General features: G+C 33.6%; 10 non-coding genes across 10 annotated transcripts; all 10 read left to right on the top strand.

Annotated features, from left to right (window-relative positions):
* The first annotated feature begins 327 nt into the window (after positions 1–327).
* On the top strand, positions 328–470 carry LOC134591690 (U12 minor spliceosomal RNA). Its single transcript, XR_010088426.1, has one exon. It is a non-coding gene; the product is annotated as a U12 minor spliceosomal RNA (small nuclear RNA).
* Positions 471–1,880: 1,410 nt separating this feature from the next.
* LOC134591793 (U12 minor spliceosomal RNA) lies at positions 1,881–2,023 on the top strand. The gene has a single exon (XR_010088516.1). It is a non-coding gene; the product is annotated as a U12 minor spliceosomal RNA (small nuclear RNA).
* Positions 2,024–3,436: 1,413 nt separating this feature from the next.
* LOC134591672 (U12 minor spliceosomal RNA) lies at positions 3,437–3,579 on the top strand. The gene has a single exon (XR_010088411.1). It is a non-coding gene; the product is annotated as a U12 minor spliceosomal RNA (small nuclear RNA).
* A 1,853-nt stretch (positions 3,580–5,432) lies between these two features.
* On the top strand, positions 5,433–5,575 carry LOC134591665 (U12 minor spliceosomal RNA). Its single transcript, XR_010088406.1, has one exon. It is a non-coding gene; the product is annotated as a U12 minor spliceosomal RNA (small nuclear RNA).
* Positions 5,576–7,428: 1,853 nt separating this feature from the next.
* On the top strand, positions 7,429–7,571 carry LOC134591625 (U12 minor spliceosomal RNA). Its single transcript, XR_010088371.1, has one exon. It is a non-coding gene; the product is annotated as a U12 minor spliceosomal RNA (small nuclear RNA).
* An 8,221-nt stretch (positions 7,572–15,792) lies between these two features.
* On the top strand, positions 15,793–15,935 carry LOC134591821 (U12 minor spliceosomal RNA). The gene has a single exon (XR_010088539.1). It is a non-coding gene; the product is annotated as a U12 minor spliceosomal RNA (small nuclear RNA).
* A 1,851-nt stretch (positions 15,936–17,786) lies between these two features.
* On the top strand, positions 17,787–17,929 carry LOC134591663 (U12 minor spliceosomal RNA). Its single transcript, XR_010088404.1, has one exon. It is a non-coding gene; the product is annotated as a U12 minor spliceosomal RNA (small nuclear RNA).
* Positions 17,930–19,783: 1,854 nt separating this feature from the next.
* LOC134591749 (U12 minor spliceosomal RNA) lies at positions 19,784–19,926 on the top strand. The gene has a single exon (XR_010088477.1). It is a non-coding gene; the product is annotated as a U12 minor spliceosomal RNA (small nuclear RNA).
* Positions 19,927–21,774: 1,848 nt separating this feature from the next.
* On the top strand, positions 21,775–21,917 carry LOC134591748 (U12 minor spliceosomal RNA). Its single transcript, XR_010088476.1, has one exon. It is a non-coding gene; the product is annotated as a U12 minor spliceosomal RNA (small nuclear RNA).
* A 1,853-nt stretch (positions 21,918–23,770) lies between these two features.
* On the top strand, positions 23,771–23,913 carry LOC134591649 (U12 minor spliceosomal RNA). The gene has a single exon (XR_010088392.1). It is a non-coding gene; the product is annotated as a U12 minor spliceosomal RNA (small nuclear RNA).
* Positions 23,914–25,671: the final 1,758 nt, after the last annotated feature.

Genomic DNA, 25,671 nt, shown 5'->3' with positions numbered 1-25,671 from the left:
GTTGTTACATGTAATTACACATTCCAGTCTAGTAAACTGCCCAGGTTTACCTACATCATCTAGTATTTACACTGCAATTAGAGGTTAAGGGTGGCTATATGGAAATTCAAGTTACTTTATATTTGTATATTGCATGTGCCTATTTCCTTACATATTAATTTAATTTCCGTTTGGAAAACAAAAATTAAATAGCTATATATCTCTTTTATTAGGAAATGGTTTGTTGGCCCAAATCCGTGTTAGTTTCATGAAAGTTTTTCAGTATGTCACACCAATTTCACTAAGAGGTACCCCAGAAACCATGCAGCGCATGTGGCTTTGTCATGTATGCCTTAAACTAATGAGTAAGGAAAATAACAAGTTGGGGTAATGCCTAACTTCAATATTATGACCAATTTTTGTTTGGGTATAGGTTACCCCTTGGAGGATTCACGTACTTTGTGGGACCTCTAGGTGCTGTGATCTGCCCTATCCTTGTGTCGTATAAAAATTTGATTTGTGGGAACCTTTTTGTATCCATATATCTTACATCATACTAACTAGGACATGTGAGAAAAAAATATATAATTAGAATAGCAATTTTGTATAGGCCTATTTAATTGGCTACTTTCCTACTCCTTTCTAAAATGATATTGTGTTGCCAATTCCAACCTGTCAGTGCAGCATGAACTGAAACATCCAAGCAATTAAAGCAATGTACAGAAAATGATATGGAAAGTAAAATTTTAAAATATCTATTCTATTTTTGGAACAAATAAAGGCTTTTTCTTACTATTGAAAAAGCTGTTAAACAATAAGCAATAGAGCTATAATCACAACAGGACCTTGCATGTCAATAATATGCCTGGTTAATAGAATAGCATTAAGGTTAAAGTGACATCATAATTTAATATTCAATTTTCCAAAAAATCAGTTTTATTAAACCTTGATTTACATTGTAGATGATTACTGCAATATCTATCAAATTTTTTTTACAATAATAGAATTGAAATGACATGACAGCAATTTCTAGAGTAAAATATTCTTAAATGTGAACTTAATCATTTGCATAAATAACAGAGTAGGCGTGGCTTAACATACTGATTTTTTTCAACAGAAAAGTTACCTTTTTCTTTGATTTTATTCTCAGGATCTCTTTTATTCTTTTTTTAAATTGATTTGTACGTATAACTATAACATACAACAATCAAGTCATAAAATGACATACATTCCTTCTCTCAAAGAGAAAGAAAAGGAAAAATACAAGAACAAGCCAGAAAAATATATAAATTATATGTAACAATTTTCCAACATAATGTATTATTTTTCTACAACTTTGTATGTTCTGGTCAGGAGATCTATATGATATTGAATATTCATTTGCATAGTAAAAGTTTATTTCAATACTATATATGGTTTACATATATATATCAATGTTGGCGTGTCCATGAATTCACTGAATCTTGGTTAGTGCCTAATGTTTGGAACTTAGACTAGTAATTTATTAGCTTTACATGACTAATATGTCTATTATTATATTTTCCCTTTTTGATTCCCATTGTAAAATGAGTCCAGTTGTTACATGTAATTACACATTCCAGTCTAGTAAACTGCCCAGGTTTACCTACATCATCTAGTATTTACACTGCAATTAGAGGTTAAGGGTGGCTATATGGAAATTCAAGTTACTTTATATTTGTATATTGCATGTGCCTATTTCCTTACATATTAATTTAATTTCCGTTTGGAAAACAAAAATTAAATAGCTATATATCTCTTTTATTAGGAAATGGTTTGTTGGCCCAAATCCGTGTTAGTTTCATGAAAGTTTTTCAGTATGTCACACCAATTTCACTAAGAGGTACCCCAGAAACCATGCAGCGCATGTGGCTTTGTCATGTATGCCTTAAACTAATGAGTAAGGAAAATAACAAGTTGGGGTAATGCCTAACTTCAATATTATGACCAATTTTTGTTTGGGTATAGGTTACCCCTTGGAGGATTCACGTACTTTGTGGGACCTCAAGGTGCTGTGATCTGCCCTATCCTTGTGTCGTGTAAAAATTTGATTTGTGGGAACCTTTTTGTATCCATATATCTTACATCATACTAACTAGGACATGTGAGAAAAAAATATATAATTAGAATAGCAATTTTGTATAGGCCTATTTAATTGGCTACTTTCCTACTCCTTTCTAAAATGATATTGTGTTGCCAATTCCAACCTGTCAGTGCAGCATGAACTGAAACATCCAAGCAATTAAAGCAATGTACAGAAAATGATATGGAAAGTAAAATTTTAAAATATCTATTCTATTTTTGGAACAAATAAAGGCTTTTTCTTACTATAGAAAAAGCTGTTAAACAATAAGCAATAGAGCTATAATCACAACAGGAGCTTGCATGTCCATAATATGCCTGGTTAATAGACAAGCATTAAGGTTAAGGTGACATCATAATTTAATATTCCATTTTCCAAAAAATCAGTTTTATTAAACCTTGATTTACATGTTAGGTGATTACTGCAATATCTATCAAAATTTTTTACAAAAATAGAATTGAAATGACATGACAGCAATTTCTAGAGTAAAATATTCTTAAATGTGAACTTAATCATTTGCATAAATAACAGAGTAGGCGTGGCTTAACTTACTGATTTTTTTCAACAGAAAAGTTACCTTTTTCTTTGATTTTATTCCCAGGATCTCTTTTATTCTTTTTTTAAATTGATTTGTACGTACAACTATAACATACAACAATCAAGTCATAAAATGACATACATTCCTTCTCTCAAAGAGAAAGAAAAGGAAAAACACAAGAACAAGCCAGAAAAAGATATAAATTATATGTAACAATTTTCCAACATAATGTATTATTTTTCTACAACTTTGTTTGTTCTGGTCAGGAGATCTATATGATAGTGAATATTCATTTGCATAGTAAAAGTTTATTTCAATACTATATATGGTTTACATATATATATATATCAATGTTGGTGTGTCCATGAATTCACTGAATCTTGGTTAGTGCCTAATGTTTGGAACTTAGACTAGTAATTTATTAGCTTTACATGACTAATATGTCTATTACAATATTTTCCCTTTTTGATTACCATTGTAAAATGAGTCCAGTTGTTACATGTAATTACACATTCCAGTCTAGTAAACTGCCCAGGTTTACCTACATCGTCTAGTATTTACACTGCAATTAGAGGTTAAGGGTGGCTATATGGAAATTCAAGTTACTTTATATTTGTATATTGCATGTGCTTATTTCCTTACATATTAATTTAATTTCCGTTTGGAAAACAAAAATTAAATAGCTATATATCTCTTTTATTAGGAAATGGTTTGTTGGCCCAAATCCGTGTTAGTTTCATGAAAGTTTTTCAGTATGTCACACCAATTTCACTAAGAGGTAGCCCAGAAACCATGCAGCGCATGTGGCTTTGTCATGTATGCCTTAAACTAATGAGTAAGGAAAATAACAAGTTGGGGTAATGCCTAACTTCAATATTATGACCAATTTTTGTTTGGGTATAGGTTACCCCTTGGAGGATTCACCTACTTTGTGGGATCTCTAGGTGCTGTGATCTGCCCTATACTTGTGTCGTATAAAAATTAGATTAGTGGGAACCTTTTTGTATCCATATATCTTACATAATACTAGGACATGTGAGAAAAAAAATATACTTAGAATACCAATTTTGTATAGGCCTATTTAATAGGCTACTTTCCTGCTCCTTTCTAAAATGATATTGTGTTGCCAATTCCAACCTGTCAGTGCAGCATGATGATTCATGAGCCCAAGAGACTAAGCAAAAAGCAATGCATACGAATGCGTATAGTGAGTGTTCGGGAGTTTACTAATAGTGCCAATACATTTTCATGCTATTGATAGCGTTTGGGCATTTGGCGGTTTGGGAGTTATTTCAGGAGTTTGTGGCGTAAAATCATGGAAATAGAACATTGTTCAATGCCATGTTGTGATCAATGTACGAAATTTGAAATTAATGGTTTGACTTTGTTAATTTAAGGCTATTCGGTATTGAGGGAACTGATTTTTATGTTAAATTCATCTGGTTCAATTAAATCGCGCCTAATGAATGAATGAATTTCCATCGAAAATGAATGGAAAAATGGACCGATTTCTCTTCTGACAAAACCAAATTATTTCCGTACAAATGCATTCATACGAAACAAAAATTTCGGAGGTGCCCAAATCTAGTTGACAACTATGTGAACTGAAACATCCAAGCAATTAAAGCAATGTACAGAAAATGATATGGAAAGTACAATTTTAAAATATCTATTCTATTTTTGGAACAAATAAAGGCTTTTTCTTACTATAGAAAAAGCTGTTAAACAATAAGCAATAGAGTTATAATCATAACAGGAGCTTGCATGTCCATAATATGCCTGGTTAATAGACAAGCATTAAGGTTAAAGTGACATCATAATTTAATATTCCATTTTCCAAAAAATCAGTTTTATTAACCCTTGATTTACATGTTAGGTGATTACTGCAATATCTATCAAAATTTTTTACAAAAATAGAATTGAAATGACATGACAGCAATTTCTAGAGTAAAATATTCTTAAATGTGAACTTAATCATTTGCATAAATAACAGAGTAGGCGTGGCTTAACATACTGATTTTTTTCAACAGAAAAGTTACCTTTTTCTTTGATTTTATTCCCAGGATCTCTTTTATTCTTTTTTTAAATTGATTTGTACGTATAACTATAACATACAACAATCAAGTCATAAAATGACATACATTCCTTCTCTCAAAGAGAAAGAAAAGGAAAAACACAAGAACAAGCCAGAAAAAGATATAAATTATATGTAACAATTTTCCAACATAATGTATTATTTTTCTACAACTTTGTTTGTTCTGGTCAGGAGATCTATATGATATTGAATATTCATTTGCATAGTAAAAGTTTATTTCAATACTATATATGGTTTACATATATATATCAATGTTGGTGTGTCCATGAATTCACTGAATCTTGGTTAGTGCCTAATGTTTGGAACTTAGACTAGTAATTTATTAGCTTTACATGACTAATATGTCTATTATTATATTTTCCCTTTTTGATTCCCATTGTAAAATGAGTCCAGTTGTTACATGTAATTACACATTCCAGTCTAGTAAACTGCCCAGGTTTACCTACATCATCTAGTATTTACACTGCAATTCGAGGTTAAGGGTGGCTATATGGAAATTCAAGTTACTTTATATTTGTATATTGCATGTGCTTATTTCCTTACATATTAATTTAATTTCCGTTTGGAAAACAAAAATTAAATAGCTATATATCTCTTTTATTAGGAAATGGTTTGTTGGCCCAAATCCGTGTTAGTTTCATGAAAGTATTTCAGTATGTCACACCAATTTCACTAAGAGGTACCCCAGAAACCATGCAGCGCATGTGGCTTTGTCATGTATGCCTTAAACTAATGAGTAAGGAAAATAACAAGTTGGGGTAATGCCTAACTTCAATATTATGACCAATTTTTGTTTGGGTATAGGTTACCCCTTGGAGAATCCACCTACTTTGTGGGACCTCTAGGTGCTGTGATCTGCCCTATCCTTGTGTCGTATAAAAATTTGATTAGTGGGAACCTTTTTGCATCCATATATCTTACATCATACTAGGACATGTGAGAAAAAAAATATACTTAGAATAGCAATTTTGTATAGGCCTATTTAATTGGCTACTTTCCTACTCCTTTCTAAAATGATATTGTGTTGCCAATTCCAACCTGTCAGTGCAGCATGATGATTCATGAGCCCAAGAGACTAAGCAAAAAGCAATGCATACGAATGCGTATAGTGAGTGTTCGGGAGTTTACTAATAGTGCCAATACATTTTCATGCTATTGATAGCGTTTGGGCATTTGGCGGTTTGGGAGTTATTTCAGGAGTTTGTGGCGTAAAATCAGGGAAATAGAACATTGTTCAATGCCATGTTGTGATCAATGTACGAAATTTGAAATTAATGGTTTGACTTTGTTAATTTAAGGCTATTCGGTATTGAGGGAACTGATTTTTATGTTAAATTCATCTGGTTCAATTAAATCGCGCCTAATGAATGAATGAATTTCCATCGAAAATGAATGGAAAAATTGACAGATTTCTCTTCTGACAAAACCAATTTTTTTCCGTACAAATGCATTCATACGAAACAAAAATTTCGGAGGTGCCCAAATCTAGTTGACAACTATTTGAACCGAAACATCCATGCAATTAAAGCAATGTACAGAAAATGATATGGAAAGTAAAATTTTAAAATATCTATTCTATTTTTGGAACAAATAAAGGCTTTTTCTTACTATAGAAAAAGCTGTTAAACAATAAGCAATAGAGCTATAATTACAACAGGAGCTTGCATGTCCATAATATGCCTGGTTAATAGACAAGCATCAAGGTTAAAGTGACATCATAATTTAATATTCCATTTTCCAAAAAATCAGTTTTATTAAACCTTGATTTACATTGTAGATGATTACTGCAATATCTATCAAAAATTTTTTAAAAAATAGAATTGAAATGACATGACAGCAATTTCTAGAGTAAAATATTCTTAAATGTGAACTTAATCATTTGCATAAATAACAGAGTAGGCGTGGCTTAACATACTGATTTTTTTCAACAGAAAAGTTACCTTTTTCTTTGATTTTATTCCCAGGATCTCTTTTAATCTTTTTTTAAATTGATTTGTACGTATAACTATAACATACAACAATCAAGTCATAAAATGACATACATTCCTTCTCTCAAAGAGAAAGAAAAGGAAAAACACAAGAACAAGCCAGAAAAAGATATAAATTATATGTAACAATTTTCCAACATAATGTATTATTTTTCTACAACTTTGTTTGTTCTGGTCAGGAGATCTATATGATATTGAATATTCATTTGCATAGTAAAAGTTTATTTCAATACTATATATGGTTTACATATATATATCAATGTTGGTGTGTCCATGAATTCACTGAATCTTGGTTAGTGCCTAATGTTTGGAACTTAGACTAGTAATTTATTAGCTTTACATGACTAATATGTCTATTATTATATTTTCCCATTTTGATTCCCATTGTAAAATGAGTCCAGTTGTTACATGTAATTAAACATTCCAGTCTAGTAAACTGCCCAGGTTTACCTACATCATCTAGTATTTACACTGCAATTAGAGGTTAAGGGTGGCTATATGGAAATTCAAGTTACTTTATATTTGTATATTGCATGTGCCTATTTCCTTACATAGTAATTTAATTTCCGTTTGGAAAACAAAAATTAAGTAGCTATATATCTCTTTTATTAGGAAATGGTTTGTTGGCCCAAATCCGTGTTAGTTTCATGAAAGTTTTTCAGTATGTCACACCAATTTCACTAAGAGGTACCCCAGAAACCATGCAGCGCATGTGGCTTTGTCATGTATGCCTTAAACTAATGAGTAAGGAAAATAACAAGTTGGGGTAATGCCTAACTTCAATATTATGACCAATTTTTGTTTGGGTATAGGTTACTCCTTGGAGGATCCACCTACTTTGTGGGACCTCTAGGTGCTGTGATCTGCCCTATCCTTGTGTCGTATAAAAATTAGATTAGTGGGAACCTTTTTGTATCCATATATCTTACATCATACTAGGACATGTGAGAAAAAAATATACTTAGAATAGCAATTTTGTATAGGCCTATTTAATTGGCTACTTTCCTGCTCCTTTCTAAAATGATATTGTGTTGCCAATTCCAACCTGTCAGTGCAGCATGATGATTCATGAGCCCAAGAGACTAAGCAAAAAGCAATGCATACGAATGCGTATAGTGAGTGTTAGGGAGTGTACTGATAGTGCCAATACATTTTCATGCTATTGATAGCGTTTGGGCATTTGGCGGTTTGGGAGTTATTTCAGGAGTTTGTGGCGTAAAATCAGGGAAATAGAACATTGTTCAATGCCATGTTGTGATCAATGTACGAAATTTGAAATTAATGGTTTGACTTTGTTAATTTAAGGCTATTCGGTATTGAGGGAACTGATTTTTATGTTAAATTCATCTGGTTCAATTAAATCGCGCCTAATGAATGAATGAATTTCCATCGAAAATGAATGGAAAAATGGACAGATTTCTCTTCTGACAAAACCAATTTTTTTCCGTACAAATGCATTCATACGAAACAAAAATTTCGGAGGTCCCCAAATCTAGTTGACAACTATGTGAAGTGAAACATCCAAGCAATTAAAGCAATGTACAGAAAATGATATGGAAAGTAAAATTTTAAAATATCTCTTCTATTTTTGGAACAAATAAAGGCTTTTTCTTACTATAGAAAAAGCTGTGAACCCTTTCAGGACCGCGGACGGTTCAGGACCGTCAGCGGTAAAACGTGCGTTTGGACCGCTGACGGTCCTGAACCGTCATAGCGGAAAACGGGCTGCAGGAAGCGATCAAAGATCGCTCTTGCCAGTACAATGATGTTACTATCTGCCAGACATCCCAGGCAGATAGTAACAGCCAATTACGGTGTGTGAGCGATCCGCGATCGCTCACAATTGGCTGCTGTCAAAGTGGGTGTTACAAACACTCACTTTGACAGTGATCTCTGCCCCTCTCTCCTCTGTAGCGTTTTGTGAGGCGAGAGAGACAGAGATCGTGATAGTTTGTTGCAGCAGAGTGTTCCAGAGAGTTGTAAAAAGTATCAGCAGTGAATTAAAAATCCATTTTAACCCCTTCCCTGCCAGATCTGTTTCAGCAGTGCATTTGTACTGTCTGTCTTTTTTTTTTTGCCCTTAAAGGGTTAAATTTGTTTTAAAAATATTTGTCTTAGTCTGTCTTAGTCTGTCTTAGTCCGTCTTAGTCTGTCGTAGTCTGTCGTAGTCTGTCTTAGTCTGTCGTAGTCTGTCGTAGTCAGTCAGTTTCCTTCCCCCAAATCTCCATTAGATTTTTGTGACAGGAGTTAGTTTAGGGATTGCTGTTTAGTCTGTTTTAGTTAAAAAAAAAAAAAAAAAAAGTATAAATTTTTTTTTGTGTGTTTGTAATTTGTTTTAGTCGTGTGTAAAACATGCAGCGTATGTATAACTTGCAGGAGGCATATGCCTTCTTGGCGTCAGACTCTGACGCCACTGACACTGCGTCAGATTTTGACCCAGGTCAGTTTTCTGACATGTCTAGTCAAGACGACATGTCATCTGTGTGTGAGCCAGCTGAAGAAAGAAGCTGTGCTTCCTCTGCTATGCCAAATGTGGAGGAGGACTGGGTACCTCCACAGTTAGCCGAGCCCAACGTCCCCCCTTTTAGTGCCAACGCAGGCATTAATGTTAATGTGGATGGCTTCTCCCCAATGCAGTATGTAGAACTATTTTTAGGGGATACCATCTGGGAGGAGATTGCTTCCCAGACTAACTTGTATGCTACCCAATTTATTGACAACAATCCAGGTAGCTATACAGCCAGGGAGCATGACTGGCATCCCACAGATGTCCCAGAGCTTAAAAAGTTCTGGGCTCTTACAATGCTCATGGGGATTATAAAAAAGCCATCGATTCGCTCATACTGGAGCACCAACCCAATAATGTCGAGTCCAGTATTCTCCCAAACCATGCCTAGAGCCAGATACGAGTTACTGCTGAGATTTTTAAATTTCAGTGACAATACCCTCTGTCACCCTAGAGATCACCCCCAATACGATAGGCTTTATAAAATACGCCCACTGCTAGACCATTTTCAGGACAAATTTTCGGATGTTTATACCCCCCAACAAAATTTATCCATAGATGAATCTCTAATGAAATACAAAGGGAGATTAGGGTTCAGACAATACATCCCCTCAAAGCGCTCTAGGTATGGCATTAAACTGTACAAACTGTGTGAGAGCGAAAGCGGATACACATTTGCCTTTCGTGTATATGAGGGGAAAGATGGTCAACTGGACCCTCCTGACTGTCCTGACTCCCTGGGGACAAGTGGGAAACTTGTATGGGACCTACTAAACCCCTTGTTTAATAAAGGTTACCACCTTTATGTGGATAATTTTTATAGTAGTGTCCGTCTATTTAAAACACTTTATGCTTTACAGACACTGGCCTGCGGCACTGCCAGAAAAAATTCCAAAGACTTTCCACGATCTCTCATAGATGCAAAATTAAAAAAAGGCGAATGTAAAGCACTTCGGAAAGCTGAGGTGCTTGCACTAAAATTTAGGGACAGGAAGGATGTCCACATGCTCACCACCATCCATGACGAACGCATGTCCGACGTCTCTGTCCGGGGCAGAGTAGAGTCCAAACCGGTTTGCATCAGGGCGTATAATAAGTACATGGGTGGTGTTGATTTGGCTGATCAGCTGATGCAGCCGTATCTTATTTTATGAAAAACCAAAGCATGGTATAAAAAGGTGGCTATATATCTGATGCAAATAGCAACCCACAACTCATTTTTACTTTTTAAAAAAAATAATCCAGGGAAAATCACCTTTCTCCAATTTCAATTGAAAATAATTTCTTTAACAATTTATGGAGATGGACAAGTTCCAACAACGGTGCAAGCTGAGTCCAGACATTTTATTTTTAAGTTACCGCCAACTGCTAGAAAAAAAACCCCCCAGAAACGTTGCCGGGTCTGTTTTAAAAACGGGAAAAGGACAGACACCCCTTTTCACTGTCCTGATTGTCCTTCGAAACCAGGACTCTGTGTAGGAACATGTTTCAAGCTGTACCACACAGAACAGTTGTAAGAAGTGTTCCTGAATTTTTATTTTATTTTCTGTTTCTTTGGAAAGCAGCCATTTTTTTGTTAGTCAGTTTCCTTCCCCCAAATCTCCATTTAGATTCTATTTGCAGGAGTCAGTTTAAAGATTGCTGCTAAATGTACATTTGCTACCTGCACATTTGGCCTAACAAGTTTTCTGGCAGTAACACATAACCAGCTGTCCAAAACCAGATGACGTGTGCATAAAAACCAGAATAAAGAAAATACCACTACACTTTCTTTGGAGGGCAAAATGGTTGGGGGAAAGAAGTCAAAACACCCCATCCTCTATAACATGTGATGTCTACTTTATAAAAATATATACTATACATATTGGCATGATGGTAACATTAACTGGGGGGTACAAAAATATGTCAAACTGAAGATAGACCAAGCATACCTATATATCAAGTTGAAAAACTGACATGTACAAGTTCTGATTGTTGCCTTTTGGCCCCCAAACAACCCGGCAACCATATACATGGGGGGTATCACTGTACTCAAGAGATGTTGCTGAACATATTGGGCAGTGTTTGGCAGTGACACATAACAGGATCTGTTAATTCATGCCTAAAGTACAATGTGTGTGACAAAGAAACAAAAAAAGATTACTATCCAAAAGTTTGACAAAGGCTGGTGGTAGAATTCAGTGCATGAAAAGTGTTAAAATACCACAATTTAAAATGCCCTGGGTTGTCTACTTTTCAAAAATATATGGTTTGATGGGGGTAAAATACATTGGCTCAAATGGGACATGGGCGCAGGTTGATTACATGTCAAAATTCCAAGTTGGGAAACTGATAAGCGCACCTGCCAAACGTGGCCTTTTAGCCCCCAAAGAACCCGACAAGCCTATGCATGGGTGGTATCACTGTATTCAGGAGATCTTGCTGAACACATATTGGGGTGTTGTTTGGCAGTGACACATAACAGGATCTGATAATTCATGCCTAAAGTACAAGGTGTGTGAAAAAAACTGAAAAAAATTTACTAACTCAATGTTTGACAAAGCCTGGTGGTAGAATTAGTGCATGGAAAGTGTAAAAATTCCACCATGTGAAATACCCTAGGGTGTCTACTTTTCAAAAATATATGGTTTGATGGGGGTAAAATACATTGGCCGGCTTCAAAAATGTCCCAAATAGGACATGCATGCAGGTTGACTACATGTCAAAATTCCGAGCTGGGAAACTGATATGCGCACCTGCAAAATGTGGCCTTTTAGCCCCCAAACAACCCAAAACACCTATACATGGGGGGTATCCCTGTACTCGGGAGATGTTGCTGAACACATATTGGGGTGCTGTTTGGCAGTGACACATAACAGGATCTGTTAATTCATGCCTAAAGTACAATGTGTGTGAAAAAAACAGAAAGAAAATTACTAACTCAATGTTTGACAAAGCCTGGTGGTAGAATTAGTGCATGGAAAGTGTAAAAATTCCACCATGTGAAATACCCTAGGGTGTCTACTTTTCAAAAATATATGGTTTGATGGGGGTAAAATACATTGGCCGGCTTCAAAAATGTCCCAAATAGGACATGCATGCAGGTTGACTACATGTCAAAATTCCGAGCTGGGAAACTGATATGCGCACCTGCAAAATGTGGCCTTTTAGCCCCCAAACAACCCAAAACACCTATACATGGGGGGTATCCCTGTACTCGGGAGATGTTACTGAACACATATTGGGGTGTTGTTTGGCAGTGACACATAACAGGATCTGTTAATTCATGCCTAAAGTACAATGTGTGTGAAAAAACAGAAAAAAAATTACTAACTCAATGTTTGACAAAGCCTGGTGGTAGAATTAGTGCATGGAAAGTGTAAAAATCCCACCATGTGAAATACCCTAGGGTGTCTACTTTTCAAAAATATATGGTTTGATGGGGGTAAAATACATTGGCCGGCTTCAAAAATGTCCCAAATAGGACATGCATGCAGGTTGACTACATGTCAAAATTCCGAGCTGGGAAACTGATATGCGCACCTGCAAAATGTGGCCTTTTAGCCCCCAAACAACCCAAAACACCTATACATGGGGGGTATCCCTGTACTCGGGAGATGTTGCTAAACACATATTGGGGTGTTGTTTGGCAGTGACACATAACAGGATCTGTTAATTCATGCCTAAAGTACAATGTGTGTGAAAAAAACAGAAAAAAAATTACTAACTCAATGTTTGACAAAGCCTGGTGGTAGAATTAGTGCATGGAAAGTGTAAAAATTCCACCATGTGAAATACCCTAGGGTGTCTACTTTTCAAAAATATATGGTTTGATGGGGGTAAAATACATTGGCCGGCTTCAAAAATGTCCCAAATAGGACATGCATGCAGGTTGACTACATGTCAAAATTCCGAGCTGGGGAACTGATATGCGCACCTGCAAAATGTGGCCTTTTAGCCCCCAAACAACCCAAAACACCTATACATGGGGGGTATCCCTGTACTCGGGAGATGTTGCTGAACACATATTGGGGTGTTGTTTGTCAGTGACACATAACAGGATCTGTTAATTCATGCCTAAAGTACAATGTGTGTGAAAAAAACAGAAAAAAAATTACTAACTCAATGTTTGACAAAGCCTGGTGGTAGAATTAGTGCATGGAAAGTGTAAAAATTCCACCATGTGAAATACCCTAGGGTGTCTACTTTTCAAAAATATATGGTTTGATGGGGGTAAAATACATTGGCCGGCTTCAAAAATGTCCCAAATAGGACATGCATGCAGGTTGACTACATGTCAAAATTCCGAGCTGGGAAACTGATATGCGCACCTGCAAAATGTGGCCTTTTAGCCCCCAAACAACCCAAAACACCTATACATGGGGGGTATCCCTGTACTCGGGAGATGTTGCTGAACACATATTGGGGTGTTGTTTGTCAGTGACACATAACAGGATCTGTTAATTCATGCCTAAAGTACAATGTGTGTGAAAAAAACAGAAAAAAAATTACTAACTCAATGTTTGACAAAGCCTGGTGGTAGAATTAGTGCATGGAAAGTGTAAAAATCCCACCATGTGAAATACCCCAGGGTGTCTACTTTTCAAAAATATATGGTTTGATGGGGGTAAAATACATTGGCCGGCTTCAAAAATGTCCCAAATAGGACATGCATGCAGGTTGACTACATGTCAAAATTCCGAGCTGGGAAACTGATAAGCGCACCTGCAAAATGTGGCCTTTTAGCCCCCAAGCAACCCAATACACCTATACATGGGGGGTATCCCTGTACTCGGGAGATGTTGCTGAACACATATTGGGGTGTTGTTTGGTAGTGACACCTAACAAAATCTGTGAATTTATACCTGAATTGCAATTTATGTGAAAAAAATAAAAAAAATAAACTACCTATGCAAAGTTTGACAAAGGTTTATGGTAAAATGGCTGCATAGAAAGTATCAAAATATTCTTAGATGAATACCCTGGGTTATCTAGTTTAAGAAAAATATATACATGTGGGGTGTTTTTTGGAGATTTATGACATAACAGTGTTACAATGTCACTATTGATACATTTGAAAAATTTAAATTTTGAAACCGCAAGTTCCTACTTGTACTTATAGCCCTATAACTTGCAAATAAAAGCAAAAAAACACGTAAATATTTGGTGTTTTTAAACTAAGGACAAAATGTTTAATCTATTTAGCAGTTTGTTTCATTCGATTTTGTAGATCAGTAAAATATTTTTTAAGTAGAAGTCAAAAAACACGTTTTTTTGGTTTTTTTTCACCATATTTTACTATTTTTTTTAAAGTAAATGATATGAAATGATACAAATAATGGTATGTAAAGAAAGCCCTTCTTGTCCTGAAAAAAACAATATATAACTTGTATGGGAACAGTAAATGAGAGAGCGGAAAATTACAGCTAAACACAAACACCACAAAAGTGTTAAAATAGCTCTGGTCCTTAACGTACAAACATCGCAAAAACAGTCCGGTCCTGAAGGGGTTAAACAATAAGCAATAGAGCTATAATCACAACAGGAGCTTGCATGTCCATAATATGCCTGGTTAATAGACAAGCATTAAGGTTAAAGTGACATCATAATTTAATATTCCATTTTCCAAAAAATCAGTTTTATTAAACCTTGATTTACATGTTAGATGATTACAGCAATATTTATCAAAATTTTTTACAAAAATAGAATTGAAATGACATGACAGCAATTTCTAGAGTAAAATATTCTTAAATGTGAACTTAATCATTTGCATAAATAACAGAGTAGGCGTGGCTTAACATACTGATTTTTTTTCAACAGAAAAGTTACCTTTTTCTTTGATTTTATTCCCAGGATCTCTTTTATTCTTTTTTTAAATTGATTTGTACGTATAACTATAACATACAACAATCAAGTCATAAAATGACATACATTCCTTCTCTCAAAGAGAAAGAAAAGGAAAAACACAAGAACAAGCCAGAAAAAGATATAAATTATATGTAACAATTTTCCAACATAATGTATTATTTTTCTACAACTTTGTTTGTTCTGGTCAGGAGATCTATATGATAGTGAATATTCATTTGCATAGTAAAAGTTTATTTCAATACTATATATGGTTTACATATATATATATCAATGTTGGTGTGTCCATGAATTCACTGAATCTTGGTTAGTGCCTAATGTTTGGAACTTAGACTAGTAATTTATTAGCTTTACATGACTAATATGTCTATTACAATATTTTCCCTTTTTGATTCCCATTGTAAAATGAGTCCAGTTGTTACATGTAATTACACATTCCAGTCTAGTAAACTGCCCAGGTTTACCTACATCATCTAGTATTTACACTGCAATTAGAGGTTAAGGGTGGCTATATGGAAATTCAAGTTACTTTATATTTGTATATTGCATGTGCTTATTTCCTTACATATTAATTTAATTTCCGTTTGGAAAACAAAAATTAAATAGCTATATATCTCTTTTATTAGGAAATGGTTTGTTGGCCCAAATCCGTGTTAGTTTCATGAAAGTATTTCAGTATGTCACACCAATTTCACTAAGAGGTACCCCAGAAACCATGCAGCGCATGTGGCTTTGTCATGTATGCCTTAAACTAATGAGTAAGGAAAATAACAAGTTGGGGTAATGCCTAACTTCAATATTATGACCAATTTTTGTTTGGGTATAGGTTACCCATTGGATGATCCACCTACTTTGTGGGACCTCTAGGTGCTGTGATCTGCCCTATTCTTGTGTTGTGTAAAAATTAGATTAGTGGGAACATTTTTGTATCCATATATTTTACATCATACTAGGACATGTGAGAAAAAAATATACTTAGAATAGCAATTTTGTATAGGCCTATTTAATTGGCTACTTTCCTGCTCCTTTCTAAAATGATATTGTTTTGCCAATTCCAACCTGTCAGTGCAGCATGATGATTCATGAGCCCAAGAGACTAAGCAAAAACCAATGTATACGAATGCGTATAGTGAGTGTTCGGGAGTTTACTAATAGTGCCAATACATTTTCATGCTATTGATAGCGTTTGGGCATTTGGCGGTTTGGGAGTTATTTCAGGAGTTTGTGGCGTAAAATCAGGGAAATATAACATTGTTCAATGCCATGTTGTGATCAATGTACGAAATTTGAAATTAATGGTTTGACTTTGTTAATTTAAGGCTATTCGGTATTGAGGGAACTGATTTTTATGTTAAATTCATCTGGTTCAATTAAATCGCGCCTAATGAATGAATGAATTTCCATCGAAAATGAATGGAAAAATGGACAGATTTCTCTTCTGACAAAACCAATTTTTTCCGTACAAATGCATTCATACGAAACAAAAATTTCGGAGGTGCCCAAATCTAGTTGACAACTATGTGAACTGAAACATCCATGCAATTAAAGCAATGTACAGAAAATTATATGGAAAGTAAAATTGTAAAATATCTATTCTATTTTTGGAACAAATAAATGCTTTTTCTTACAATAGAAAAAACTGTTAAACAATAAGCAATGAAGCTATAATCACAACAGGACCTTGCATGTCAATAATATGCCTGGTTAATAGACAAGCATTAAGGTTAAAGTGACATCATAATTTAATATTCCATTTTCCAAAAAATCAGTTTTATTAAACCTTGATTTACATTGTAGATGATTACTGCAATATCTATCAAAATTTTTTACAAAAATAGAATTGAAATGACATGACAGCAATTTCTAGAGTAAAATATTCTTAAATGTGAACTTAATCATTTGCATAAATAACAGAGTAGGCGTGGCTTAACATACTGATTTTTTTAAACAGAAAAGTTACCTTTTTCTTTGATTTTATTCCCAGGATCTCTTTTATTCTTTTTTTAAATTGATTTGTACGTATAACTATAACATACAACAATCAAGTCATAAAATGACATACATTCCTTCTCTCAAAGAGAAAGAAAAGGAAAAACACAAGAACAAGCCAGAAAAAGATATAAATTATATGTAACAATTTTCCAACATAATGTATTATTTTTCTACAACTTTGTTTGTTCTGGTCAGGAGATCTATATGATATTGAATATTCATTTGCATAGTAAAAGTTTATTTCAATACTATATATGGTTTACATATATATATCAATGTTGGTGTGTCCATGAATTCACTGAATCTTGGTTAGTGCCTAATGTTTGGAACTTAGACTAGTAATTTATTAGCTTTACATGACTAGTATGTCTATTACAATATTTTCCCTTTTTGATTCCCATTGTAAAATGAGTCCAGTTGTTACATGTAATTACACATTCCAGTCTAGTAAACTGCCCAGGTTTACCTACATCATCTAGTATTTACACTGCAATTGGAGGTTAAGGGTGGCTATATGGAAATTCAAGTTACTTTATATTTGTATATTGCATGTGCCTATTTCCTTACATATTAATTTAATTTCCGTTTGGAAAACAAAAATTAAATAGCTATATATCTCTTTTATTAGGAAATGGTTTGTTGGCCCAAATCCGTGTTAGTTTCATGAAAGTATTTCAGTATGTCACACCAATTTCACTAAGAGGTACCCCAGAAACCATGCAGCGCATGTGGCTTTGTCATGTATGCCTTAAACTAATGAGTAAGGAAAATAACAAGTTGGGGTAATGCCTAACTTCAATATTATGACCAATTTTTGTTTGGGTATAGGTTACCCCTTGGAGGATCCACCTACTTTGTGGGACCTTTAGGTGCTGTGATCTGCCCTATCCTTGTGTCGTGTAAAAATTAGATTAGTGGGAACCTTTTTGTATCCATATATTTTACATCATACTAGGACATGTGAGAAAAAAAAATATACTTAGAATAGCAATTTTGTATAGGCCTATTTAATTGGCTACTTTCCTACTCCTTTCTAAAATGATATTGTGTTGCCAATTCCAACCTGTCAGTGCAGCATGATGATTCATGAGCCCAAGAGACTAAGCAAAAAGCAATGCATACGAATGCGTGTAGTGAGTGTTCGGGAGTTTACTAATAGTGCCAATACATTTTCATGCGATTGATAGCGTTTGGGCATTTGGCGGTTTGGGAGTTATTTCAGGAGTTTGTGGCGTAAAATCAGGGAAATAGAACATTGTTCAATGCCATGTTGTGATCAATGTACGAAATTTGAAATTAATGGTTTGACTTTGTTAATTTAAGGCTATTCGGTATTGAGGTTACTGATTTTTATGTTATATTCATCTGGTTCAATTAAATCGCGCCTAATGAATGAATTTCCATCGAAAATGAATGGAAAAATGGACAGATTTCTCTTCTGACAAAACCAATTTTTTTCCGTACAAATGCATTCATACGAAACAAAAATTTCGGAGGTGCCCAAATCTAGTTGACAACTATGTGAACTGAAACATCCAAGCAATTAAAGCAATGTACAGAAAAAGATATGGAAAGTAAAATTGTAAAATATCTCTTCTATTTTTGGAACAAATAAAGGCTTTTTCTTACAATAGAAAAAGCTGTTAAACAATAAGCAATAGAGCTATAATCACAACAGGAGCTTGCATGTCCATAATATGCCTGGTTAATAGACAAGCATTAAGGTTAAAGTGACATCATAATTTAATATTCCATTTTCCAAAAAATCAGTTTTATTAAACCATGATTTACATGTTAGATGATTACTGCAATATTTATCAAAATTTTTTACAAAAATAGAATTGAAATGACATGACAGCAATTTCTAGAGTAAAATATTCTTAAATGTGAACTTAATCATTTGCATAAATAACAGAGTAGGCGTGGCTTAACATACTGATTTTTTTCAACAGAAAAGTTACCTTTTTCTTTGATTTTATTCCCAGGATCTCTTTTATTCTTTTTTTAAATTGATTTGTACGTATAACTATAACATACAACAATCAAGTCATAAAATGACATACATTCCTTCTCTCAAAGAGAAAGAAAAGGAAAAACACAAGAACAAGCCAGAAAAAGATATAAATTATATGTAACAATTTTCCAACATAATGTATTATTTTTCTACAACTTTGTTTGTTCTGGTCAGGAGATCTATATGATATTGAATATTCATTTGCATAGTAAAAGTTTATTTCAATACTATATATGGTTTACATATATATATATATCAATGTTGGTGTGTCCATGAATTCACTGAATCTTGGTTAGTGCCTAATGTTTGGAACTTAGACTAGTAATTTATTAGCTTTACATGACTAATATGTCTATTACAATATTTTCCCTTTTTGATTCCCATTGTAAAATGAGTCCAGTTGTTACATGTAATTACACATTCCAGTCTAGTAAACTGCCCAGGTTTACCTACATCATCTAGTATTTACACTGCAAATAGAGGTTAAGGGTGGCTATATGGAAATTCAAGTTACTTTATATTTGTATATTGCATGTGCTTATTTCCTTACATATTAATTTAATTTCCGTTTGGAAAACAAAAATTAAATAGCTATATATCTCTTTTATTAGGAAATGGTTTGTTGGCCCAAATCCGTGTTAGTTTCATGAAAGTATTTCAGTATGTCACACCAATTTCACTAAGAGGTACCCCAGAAACCATGCAGCGCATGTGGCTTTGTCATGTATGCCTTAAACTAATGAGTAAGGAAAATAACAAGTTGGGGTAATGCCTAACTTCAATATTATGACCAATTTTTGTTTGGGTATAGGTTACCCATTGGAGGATCCACCTACTTTGTGGGACCTCTAGGTGCTGTGATCTGCCCTATCCTTGTGTCTTGTAAAAATTAGATTAGTGGGAACATTTTTGTATCCATATATTTTACATCATACTAGGACATGTGAGAAAAAAATATACTTAGAATAGCAATTTTGTATAGGCCTATTTAATTGGCTACTTTCCTGATCCTTTCTAAAATGATATTGTGTTGCCAATTCCAACCTGTCAGTGCAGCATGATGATTAGCCCAAGAGACTAAGCAAAAAGCAATGCATACGAATGCGTGTAGTGAGTGTTCGGGAGTTTACTAATAGTGCCAATACATTTTCATGCGATTGATAGCGTTTGGGCATTTGGCGGTTTGGGAGTTATTTCAGGAGTTTGTGGCGTAAAATCAGGGAAATAGAACATTGTTCAATGCCATGTTGGGATCAATGTACGAAATTTGAAATTAATGGTTTGACTTTGTTAATTTAAGGCTATTCGGTATTGAGGTTACTGATTTTTATGTTATATTCATCTGGTTCAATTAAATCGCGCCTAATGAATGAATTTCCATCGAAAATGAATGGAAAAATGGACAGATTTCTCTTCTGACAAAACCAATTTTTTTCCGTACAAATGCATTCATACGAAACAAAAATTTCGGAGGTGCCCAAATCTAGTTGACAACTATGTGAACTGAAACATCCAAGCAATTAAAGCAATGTACAGAAAATGATATGGAAAGTAAAATTGTAAAATATCTCTTCTATTTTTGGAACAAATAAAGGCTTTTTCTTACAATAGAAAAAGCTGTTAAACAATAAGCAATAGAGCTATAATCACAAGAGGAGCTTGCATGTCCATAATATGCCTGGTTAATAGACAAGCATTAAGGTTAAAGTGACATCATAATTTAATATTCCATTTTCCAAAAAATCAGTTTTATTAAACCTTGATTTACATGTTAGATGATTACTGCAATATTTATCAAAATTTTTTACAAAAATAGAATTGAAATGACATGACAGCAATTTCTAGAGTAAAATATTCTTAAATGTGAACTTAATCATTTGCATAAATAACAGAGTAGGCGTGGCTTAACATACTGATTTTTTTCAACAGAAAAGTTACCTTTTTCTTTGATTTTATTCCCAGGATCTCTTTTATTCTTTTTTTAAATTGATTTGTACGTATAACTATAACATACAACAATCAAGTCATAAAATGACATACATTCCTTCTCTCAAAGAGAAAGAAAAGGAAAAACACAAGAACAAGCCAGAAAAAGATATAAATTATATGTAACAATTTTCCAACATAATGTATTATTTTTCTACAACTTTGTTTGTTCTGGTCAGGAGATCTATATGATATTGAATATTCATTTGCATAGTAAAAGTTTATTTCAATACTATATATGGTTTACATATATATATATATCAATGTTGGTGTGTCCATGAATTCACTGAATCTTGGTTAGTGCCTAATGTTTGGAACTTAGACTAGTAATTTATTAGCTTTACATGACTAATATGTCTATTACAATATTTTCCCTTTTTGATTCCCATTGTAAAATGAGTCCAGTTGTTACATGTAATTACACATTCCAGTCTAGTAAACTGCCCAGGTTTACCTACATCATCTAGTATTTACACTGCAACTAGAGGTTAAGGGTGGCTATATGGAAATTCAAGTTACTTTATATTTGTATATTGCATGTGCTTATTTCCTTACATATTAATTTAATTTCCGTTTGGAAAACAAAAATTAAATAGTTATATATCTCTTTTATTAGGAAATGGTTTGTTGGCCCAAATCCGTGTTAGTTTCATGAAAGTATTTCAGTATGTCACACCAATTTCACTAAGAGGTACCCCAGAAAGCATGCAGCGCATGTGGCTTTGTCATGTATGCCTTAAACTAATGAGTAAGGAAAATAACAAGTTGGGGTAATGCCTAACTTCAATATTATGACCAATTTTTGTTTGGGTATAGGTTACCCATTGGAGGATCCACCTACTTTGTGGGACCTCTAGGTGCTGTGATCTGCCCTATCCTTGTGTCGTGTAAAAATTAGATTAGTGGGAACATTTTTGTATCCATATATTTTACATCATACTAGGACATGTGAGAAAAAAATATACTTCGAATAGCAATTTTGTATAGGCCTATTTAATTGGCTACTTTCCTGCTCCTTTTTAAAATGATATTGTGTTGCCAATTCCAACCTGTCAGTGCAGCATGATGATTCATGAGCCCAAGAGACTAAGCAAAAAGCAATGTATACGAATGCGTATAGTGAGTGTTCGGGAGTTTACTAATAGTGCCAATACATTTTCATGCTATTGATAGCGTTTGGGCATTTGGCGGTTTGGGAGTTATTTCAGGAGTTTGTGGCGTAAAATCAGGGAAATAGAACATTGTTCAATGCCATGTTGTGATCAATGTACGAAATTTGAAATTAATGGTTTGACTTTGTTAATTTAAGGCTATTCGGTATTGAGGGAACTGATTTTTATGTTAAATTCATCTGGTTCATTTAAATCGCGCCTAATGAATGAATGAATTTCCATCGAAAATGAATGGAAAAATGGACAGATTTCTCTTCTGACAAAACCAATTTTTTCCGTACAAATGCATTCATACGAAACAAAAATTTCGGAGGTGCCCAAATCTAGTTGACAACTATTTGAACCGAAACATCCATGCAATTAAAGCAATGTACAGAAAATGATATGGAAAGTAAAATTGTAAAATATCTATTCTATTTTTGGAACAAATAAATGCTTTTTCTTACAATAGAAAAAGCTGTTAAACAATAAGCAATAGAGCTATAATCACAACAGGACCTTGCATGTCAATAATATGCCTGGTTAATAGACAAGCATTAAGGTTAAAGTGACATCATAATTTAATATTCCATTTTCCAAAAAATCAGTTTTATTAAACCTTGATTTACATTGTAGATGATTACTGCAATATCTATCAAAATTTTTTACAAAAATAGAATTGAAATGACATGACAGCAATTTCTAGAGTAAAATATTCTTAAATGTGAACTAAATAATTTGCATAAATAACAGAGTAGGCGTGGCTTAACATACTGATTTTTTTCAACAGAAAAGTTACCTTTTTCTTTGATTTTATTCCCAGGATCTCTTTTATTCTTTTTTTAAATTGATTTGTACGTATAACTATAACATACAACAATCAAGTCATAAAATGACATACATTCCTTCTCTCAAAGAGAAAGAAAAGGAAAAACACAAGAACAAGCCAGAAAAAGATATAAATTATATGTAACAATTTTCCAACATAATGTATTATTTTTCTACAACTTTGTTTGTTCTGGTCAGGAGATCTATATGATAGTGAATATTCATTTGCATAGTAAAAGTTTATTTCAATACTATATATGGTTTACATATATATATATCAATGTTGGTGTGTCCATGAATTCACTGAATCTTGGTTAGTGCCTAATGTTTGGAACTTAGACTAGTAATTTATTAGCTTTACATGACTAATATGTCTATTACAATATTTTCCCTTTTTGATTCCCATTGTAAAATGAGTCCAGTTGTTACATGTAATTACACATTCCAGTCTAGTAAACTGCCCAGGTTTACCTACATCATCTAGTATTTACACTGCAATTAGAGGTTAAGGGTGGCTATATGGAAATTCAAGTTACTTTATATTTGTATATTGCATGTGCTTATTTCCTTACATATTAATTTAATTTCCGTTTGGAAAACAAAAATTAAATAGCTATATATCTCTTTTATTAGGAAATGGTTTGTTGGCCCAAATCCGTGTTAGTTTCATGAAAGTATTTCAGTATGTCACACCAATTTCACTAAGAGGTACCCCAGAAACCATGCAGCGCATGTGGCTTTGTCATGTATGCCTTAAACTAATGAGTAAGGAAAATAACAAGTTGGGGTAATGCCAAACTTCAATATTATGACCAATTTTTGTTTGGGTATAGGTTACCCCTTGGAGGATCCACCTACTTTGTGGGACCTCTAGGTGCTGTGATCTGCCCTATCCTTGTGTCGTATAAAAATTTGATTAGTGGGAACCTTTTTGTATCCATATATCTTACATCATACTAGGACATGTGAGAAAAAAAATATACTTAGAATAGCAATTTTGTATAGGCCTATTTAATTGGCTACTTTCCTACTCCTTTCTAAAATTATATTGTGTTGCCAATTCCAACCTGTCAGTGCAGCATGATGATTCATGAGCCCAAGAGACTAAGCAAAAAGCAATGCATACGAATGCGTATAGTGAGTGTTCGGGAGTTTACTAATAGTGCCAATACATTTTCATGCTATTGATAGCGTTTGGGCATTTGGCGGTTTGGGAGTTATTTCAGGAGTTTGTGGCGTAAAATCAGGGAAATATAACATTGTTCAATGCCATGTTGTGATCAATGTACGAAATTTGAAATTAATGGTTTGACTTTGTTAATTTAAGGCTATTCGGTATTGAGGGAACTGATTTTTATGTTAAATTCATCTGGTTCAATTAAATCGCGCCTAATGAATGAATGAATTTCCATCGAAAATGAATGGAAAAATGGACAGATTTCTCTTCTGACAAAACCAATTTTTTTCCGTACAAATGCATTCATACGAAACAAAAATTTCGGAGATGCCCAAATCTAGTTGACAACTATTTGAACCGAAACATCCATGCAATTAAAGCAATGTACAGAAAATGATATGGAAAGTAAAATTGTAAAATATCTATTCTATTTTTGGAACAAATAAATGCTTTTTCTTACTATAGAAAAAGCTGTTAAACAATAAGCAATAGAGCTATAATCACAACCGAACCTTGCATGTCAATAATATGCCTGGTTAATAGACAAGCATTAAGGTTAAAGTGACATCATAATTTAATATTCCATTTTCCAAAAAATCTGTTTTATTAAACCTTGATTTACATTGTAGATGATTACTGCAATATCTATCAAATTTGTTTACAAAAATAGAATTGAAATGACATGACAGCAATTTCTAGAGTAAAATATTCTTAAATGTGAACTTAATCATTTGCATAAATAACAGAGTAGGCGTGGCTTAACATACTGATTTTTTTCAACAGAAAAGTTACCTTTTTCTTTGATTTTATTCCCAGGATCTCTTTTATTCTTTTTTTAAATTGATTTGTACGTATAACTTTAACATACAACAATCAAGTCATAAAATGACATACATTCCTTTTCTCAAAGAGAAAGAAAAGGAAAAACACAAGAACAAGCCAGAAAAAGATATAAATTATATGTAACAATTTTCCAACATAATGTATTATTTTTCTACAACTTTGTTTGTTCTGGTCAGGAGATCTATATGATAGTGAATATTCATTTGCATAGTAAAAGTTTATTTCAATACTATATATGGTTTACATATATATATCAATGTTGGTATGTCCATGAATTCACTGAATCTTGGTTAGTGCCTAATGTTTGGAACTTAGACTAGTAATTTATTAGCTTTACATGACTAATATGTCTATTACAATATTTTCCCTTTTTGATTCCCATTGTAAAATGAGTCCAGTTGTTACATGTAATTACACATTCCAGTCTAGTAAACTGCCCAGGTCTACCTACATCATCTAGTATTTACACTGCAATTAGAGGTTAAGGGTGGCTATATGGAAATTCAAGTTACTTTATATTTGTATATTGCATGTGCCTATTTCCTTACATATTAATTTAATTTCCGTTTGGAAAACAAAAATTAAATAGCTATATATCTCTTTTATTAGGAAATGGTTTGTTGGCCCAA

The sequence above is a fragment of the Pelobates fuscus genome, chromosome 2 (assembly GCF_036172605.1).
Source record: "Pelobates fuscus isolate aPelFus1 chromosome 2, aPelFus1.pri, whole genome shotgun sequence".
Classification (NCBI taxonomy): domain Eukaryota; kingdom Metazoa; phylum Chordata; class Amphibia; order Anura; family Pelobatidae; genus Pelobates; species Pelobates fuscus.
This window is presented reverse-complemented; position numbering and strand designations above follow the sequence as displayed.